The 6,445-nt window shown below is 45.3% G+C and overlaps 1 pseudogene; it reads right to left on the bottom strand.

Annotated features, from left to right (window-relative positions):
- Positions 1 to 698: 698 nt before the first annotated feature.
- LOC125546625 (putative disease resistance protein RGA3) lies at positions 699 to 5,462 on the bottom strand (annotated as a pseudogene).
- Positions 5,463 to 6,445: the final 983 nt, after the last annotated feature.

Raw genomic sequence — 6,445 nt, forward strand, 5'->3', positions numbered from 1 at the left:
TGCTCCCCAAAACCTGATCGCCCCTCTCCCGTACAGGATCACGAGAGGCGGGGTTCCGGAGGCCTGCTGTCCCTTCTCGCGGTGCACGCCGGAAGGAGGGATGGAGAAGACTAGCTTGGCGGCGCAATGATCTGGAACGGTGATGAGAAACCATACGAAGCGGCGGCGGCTAGGATAGACGTCTCTCTGACTATATATTGCGGGCCGGGTAGGTCGTGGGAGTAAACCCCACGTCCGAGTCATCACGATCCAAAAGAATCGGAAACGGTTCAGTAATTAACGCGTCCGTTAATTATTAATTAATGACTCATTAATTTTCCCATGCAGCAAAAATATAGACAACGTGCATAGGCGAGCGAGCAGGAGGAGCGCGCGTGTAGGTCTCCTCTTCTCATGCTCATACAAGTGGTAGAAGAGCTCACCTTATAAAGAGGTGCAACTCTCTCTCAACTTCTAAGATGAGACTAAACTTTAGCCTCACTCACTCCACTCACATGTGTGCATGAATGGGCCAAGAGAATTTTAGAATTTTAGTTGGGCTTTGGGCCAAAGGCCTACTAGTAAAATTCCAACAGAGGTTACAAGCGAATTGGGGAATAACAGGGAAGAACTGGTGGTAGGGGAAAGAAAGGAAGGTAGCCGCCGCCGAGCCGTTCGTGATCCACTAGATGGTCTGATCGGTCCGGGCCGCAGAAGCTTCATGGTGTGCTGATGCGGTCTTGGCAGGCCGTCCGCGTTGGTCGAAGGGCCGGCCCATCAGTGGCCTTGGCAGGGTTGCTGACAAGTTTGGCCTCACATTTGAACCAAAGGGCTCCAACGTCCTTCACTGTCTTGCCATCATTCCTAAATGCTCTCATCATTGATGAAAGATCATCAGGCGTACCTCGATGTTTTCTTGAAGCGTCCTTCGGTACCAAATGGTTTAACAAACATAAGCATAACTAGTAGCAGATTGACGATGACACACACTATGTTTACAAATACAAAAAGGAAAAACAAGTCAGCAAAGAGATTACAGTCTTACTTGACGGGTAAAAATATTGGTAGAAATATTTCTGGGGGATGTGCTCAATCTTTTGCCAGTTTGGATGTCCCATTGTTTCACAAGATTTCATGAACTCATGGTTGCAGCAATAGAGTGTAAACACCTCAAGAGACTGGGGCAGTGTTGGTAGTGACCAGATGTTCAAGCATCCCGTGATCTGCATACTCTTGAGCGAAGCAAGGTGCTCCATATTGCCTGGTAAGGCATCCCAGCTGCACTTCTGAAGCCAGAGCACACTAAGATGAGGGAAGGCCTCAAGTTTAGGAGCAGGCCCCAGTTGGATGCATCTGTCAAACCGAATTTGTCGCAGGTCCTTTGGGCAATTGTTCTGCTTACACACCATCCAATCTGGATACCTTGAACCTTCGTAGGCTACGATGTGCAATGTTTGAAGCCCCATGGGAGGGCAAAGGCCCTCAAGTACCTCAGCTTCAACTTCTGGACTGCACCTTACATCATCATCACCCCAGCGTATATACATATGTGTAAGACGTTCCTTGGCAGCTAGATTGGCTTCAAGAGCTTCCTCCTTGCTTTTAACGTTTTCAAGGCCACAGATCTCCAGACTGCCACCAAGCTGGTTTAGGTTCCTCAACTGCTTTACCTCACACCCTTGTTCATTACGCACTCTGAAGTGTGGTAGCTTTTGGAGTGAGATCAGCCTGCCTATGTTAGCAAAGGTATCCCATGACCCACAGAATATGTGCCGCAAGTTTATAAGGCCAATAGAGGTAAATTCCGAAATTTCCCCAAAATAAAAATCAAGCAGTTGTATACGGTGAAGTTTATGTAGTGTGCTTGGTAAAATTACCATGCATGGGTGGTGTGTCCTGAAAGCAAAATATCGTAGGTGCTTTAACTGACTAATAGATTCTGGGACCGAGAACCTATCGGTTCCAATGATTGCACAATATTCCTTACTCGCAATTATACCTGGCCATACCTCGGGCCGGGCCAGGCTTCGGGCCGGGCCTAGCCAAGCCCGACGAAAAAAACCCAGGCCCGAGCCCGGCCCGGCCTGGCCATCGGGCCTGTTTTTTGGGTCCAAACCCGGCCTGAACACGTAAAAGCCCGTCGGGCTTCGGGCCGGCCCGGCCCGACCTTCAGAGAAATGCAAAAACGACGGGCCCGGGCCCGGGCCGGCCCGGCCTTCGGGCTCAAAATCTAGGCCTGAGCCCGGCCTGGGGGCAGCGTCGGGCCGGGCCGGGTCGGGTTTTTTCGGGCTGGGCCAGGTCGGGCCGGGCTTCCCATGGCCAGGTATACTCGCAATGGACAACACCCGTAATTTTGGCATCCGCTTGCATATATTCTCAATGACTTTTTCCTCAACTGGTGTATCCCTTTCTTCAACAACGTATATAATGAGAGTGCGTAGATTTTCCAATCTAAGGATCTTCTCGGCAATCAAGTTTGCATCATAATTCTGAACAAAAAGATGACGAACATCTTGAGGGACATCCGCTTTCCAGCGTTCTCCCCTCTGGCTCCTATCATTCTCGATTCTGAAGCAATCACTTCCAGCTACCTTATCTAATAAATCATGTAGCAGATCATGAATTCTGAAGGAATCAGTATCAGAACTAGTTACTTCTTGTTGCAGAAAGGAGCATGACACTAACTCATGAATGTAGTCATTGGCTACAACTTCCATGTCCTCTGTTGCCGAGCTGGTCTTTACAAACCCTTGCGCTATCCACATGCAAACTAACTCGTCCCTTCTCAACTCGAATCTTCGAGGGAAAATATTGCAGAATTCAAAGCATCGCCTAATGTCCAGATTAAGCGACTGATAGCTCCATCAAAGAGCATCCATGGTGTTACTCAACATGTCGTGGTTTGCAGTATTTTTCCAAAACTTGATATCTAGGTTCGCCCCAAGCTGTCCAGCCACTGCGACTGCTGCAATAGGTGATTGGTGTAGCTTTTCTGCAATCACCCGCCCAACTTGTACAAATTCTTCTTTGTCAACAACACTTGTACCACCCACCGCATAATGCATAAACATTGAAAAGTATATATCTTCATCCAAATCAGACATTTCAATAGGTTCATCATCACATAGAGCTCTAGCTGCAACTTTTCTTCGAGTCATCACCAATATTTTGCTTCCTTTCATCCCAACGTGGAGCGGAGAGATTAGTTTATCTAGCTGTGGGTCGTTCTTGGCTTTCACCCAGATATCATCCAATATCAAAAAGAAACGTTTGCCACTCAATGATTCCTTCAACTTCTCTTCCAGCTCCTCACGATCTGAAATATTGGAGTGTCGATCTTTGGTAATATCCTTCAACATTTCATGAAACATATCATCCACACTGAAAGTCTCAGACACATGAATGCACATGATGATGTCAAAAAGTCCCTTGCATTCCTGCTCTATGTAATCTCGAGTGTATCGTGCAAAGGTAGTCTTCCCAGACCCTGCAACACCATATATGCCAAGCACAGAGTAACATGGACTAGTACTCGAGTTTTGTGCATCATCTTGTGGTGTCTCACGGAGCCTTGCAATGATATCATCACGCAAGACCTCTCGACCAAATACTTTCCGCTTGGTAGCAGTTCTAATTCTGCTCCTATTCTTGTTGGCAATATCGGTCGGTGTGCTCTTCCTTGCCACGCCTAAGAGAGGTGACTTCTTAACTTCATTGACAGTGCGTTCTACCTTCTCTATTCTTTTCTTCAAGTTCCATCTTAAGATAGCAGCAAGGACAAAATCAAATGCAGTGGCATTCTCCTGCAAGAAACAAAATCTCAAATGGGTATTGCCATACACATATCTATTGTACTATCTATTAAACATAGGTGGCCATAATGCAGAACAAATTAGATGGCACTGGTGGAACAAAAATGTCCAGGCAGAGGAAATACAGAAAACACTGGTGCAGCAAAACTGACTTTGATCCTCGCTTAGAAAATAAACTGGCCATGAGGAAAAACAAATAAACTGGCTACTAGTGTAGACTCCATAGTGTATTAACATGGATTTTTGGGGGCTACATGTAAAGTAGGAAATGAATGAAATATTGTTAAAGCACAAATGATAAAGAAGGAAATATATAATATTGTTAACAAATACTCCCTTCGTTTCAAAATATACAGTGTATTATTTTTTTCAAAAATCAAACGATTCCAGGTTTTAAAAACTTTATCGAAAAATCTATCAACATCTACAGTACCAAATAAATAAAATATGAAAAAATATTTCATGGTGAATCTAATGATACTGATTTGGTATCGTAAATATTTATATTTTTCTCTATAAACTTGGTCGAACAAAGAGAAGTTGACTTTGATTTTTTATAATACACCTTAATTCTGAGACCAACACCAAGGGAGTATTGTTTAAATTGCAAATCCGAAATGTCGTTGTACATAGAACGACCATTGGCAGCTACAAAAATAAGGTAATTATGGTGATTATCATGTTAGCAATTTACAGAAATACTATAGTGTCCCCACAACATAAATATTTAATTTAATTGTGAACACATGCTAAGTGAAAAAAAGGATACCCCTCCGTACGGGATTAGTTGACGCTTAAACAGATGTATCTAGACGCATTTCAGTGCTAGATACATCCGTTTGAGCGTCAAGTAATTTTGGACGGTGGAAGTATATTTTCTACACTTGTACATAAAGGGCATATGAGATGAGAACTGGGCGATGAAAATGAATATACCTGGTTACTTGTGATGCCAACCACGTCATATGACCAGTTTCGACAAAAGCTGGCAACCTCAACAGCATGAACTAACCAGTATAATATGGTTCTATAACAATTCTTGAAGAAGACGAAGGAGCTCCACCAGCAAGAGAGCAAGCGCCCCAAGGAATCGGAGGATGTAGCCACCGTAGGTACATCCTCTGACCTATACAGTAACCGCCGAGACAAGGAGATGTTCCACAGCAACTGCAGTAGCCGAGCTGATCCGCTCTGGAGGATGCGGATAATCCCCTGGCAGCCACGGATGCAGGCCTGCGCGGTGCCATACAGGATATCGCCGCCAACAATCTTCTCCTGAGCATCATCAAAGATATCATCCGCATCCCCCCGAGCGTGCCTCAGCCATGACGCCATTTCATCGAGCGTCGACACGTCAGATACTTCTCCCCTCTGCAGCATCCTCGCTTGATCTACCTCACGCAGCGTCTGCTGCAGCTCTGGGATAATGCGGATCTTCAAGTCCCAGAGCTTCTGTGACGTGTCTAAGCCGATGCAGGAAAGGATCTTGGGCGTGAGGAAGGTGATGATGGGGGACACCAACCAACTCATCAAGGCTATGAGCGCGGCAGCATCCCAGTCCAAACCACCGGCCATGGTTATGTGAATTTTCTTTCACGGGCCTCTTGGCTGCAAAAGAAAGTGTGAAATGCGCAAAAAAATTAAATAGAGAGGGGTGAGCAGTTTGGAGAGAAGTGAACTTTAGCTACCTTGTTGAAAAGGAAGAAAACGTTCCCACATATCCGATGTCGGCGTCCACCACGGTAGGTTGCCAGTGGCTTTGGCTGGGATTTATTTTTATTCTTTTATTTATGCAAGAGACGGCGAGCTATAGGTTGAGGAAGAAGGTACGTCATTGAGGAAGATTGGGGTGCAGGTCGCCGAGGTGGTGGATTGGTGAAGCTGGAGGTACATGATGATGACAATCAACATTGGTAAACATGTGCATTTATTGCGCTTGGACTCTTGTAGGACTATGTTACTCTTGAACTAGGCTTTCGTCCTGCTTTATATATAAAGCAAGCATCCATACAAACCAGTCTCAAAACATAAGCATAGAAGTCTGCTAGGGCCAAACAACACAAGTGCGCCCACTATGTTACACTAGCAAAAGCAGACCACGCACACACAAACAGTGGAAAGATTTCTCGGTTGTAGCGAAGATAGATACAGCATCGATCGCATAGCAAGCATCGACCATCCACTGGATCCACCGGCTGGTCGCATAGCATGGACCGTCGACCGGCCGGCCGCCTAGCACCTTTTTGTTTCCTTCTTCCCCTCTCATTCTTATTGTTTTCTTTCACTAGTGATGTCATCACACACGGTTAAAACTCTATTTCGCACACGCAGATGCGAACCGTCGTCTGATGATAGTGTGTGATATGGGCGTGCATTAAGGAATAATCATATGCAATAGGGTTCAAGGATGCAGACGTTTTGTCCAACTCAATGACATAACCTATCACACACATGATTCCTGGTGGAGCTGGGCGTCGCCTGTGACGTCTGATGCAACCTTTGTCTCTCCTTCTTATGTACTCCCTCCGATCTTTTTAGTCTGCATATAAATTTTGTCTTAAGTCAAAGTATCTCTACTTTGACCAAACTTTTAGAAAGCCATATTGACGTTCATAATGTCAAATTATTATTTTTAGATTCATTATGAAATGTAG

This window comes from Triticum urartu, chromosome 3A (assembly GCF_056163025.1).
Source record: "Triticum urartu cultivar PI428250 chromosome 3A, HENAU_Tu73, whole genome shotgun sequence".
In the NCBI taxonomy this organism is placed as follows: domain Eukaryota; kingdom Viridiplantae; phylum Streptophyta; class Magnoliopsida; order Poales; family Poaceae; genus Triticum; species Triticum urartu.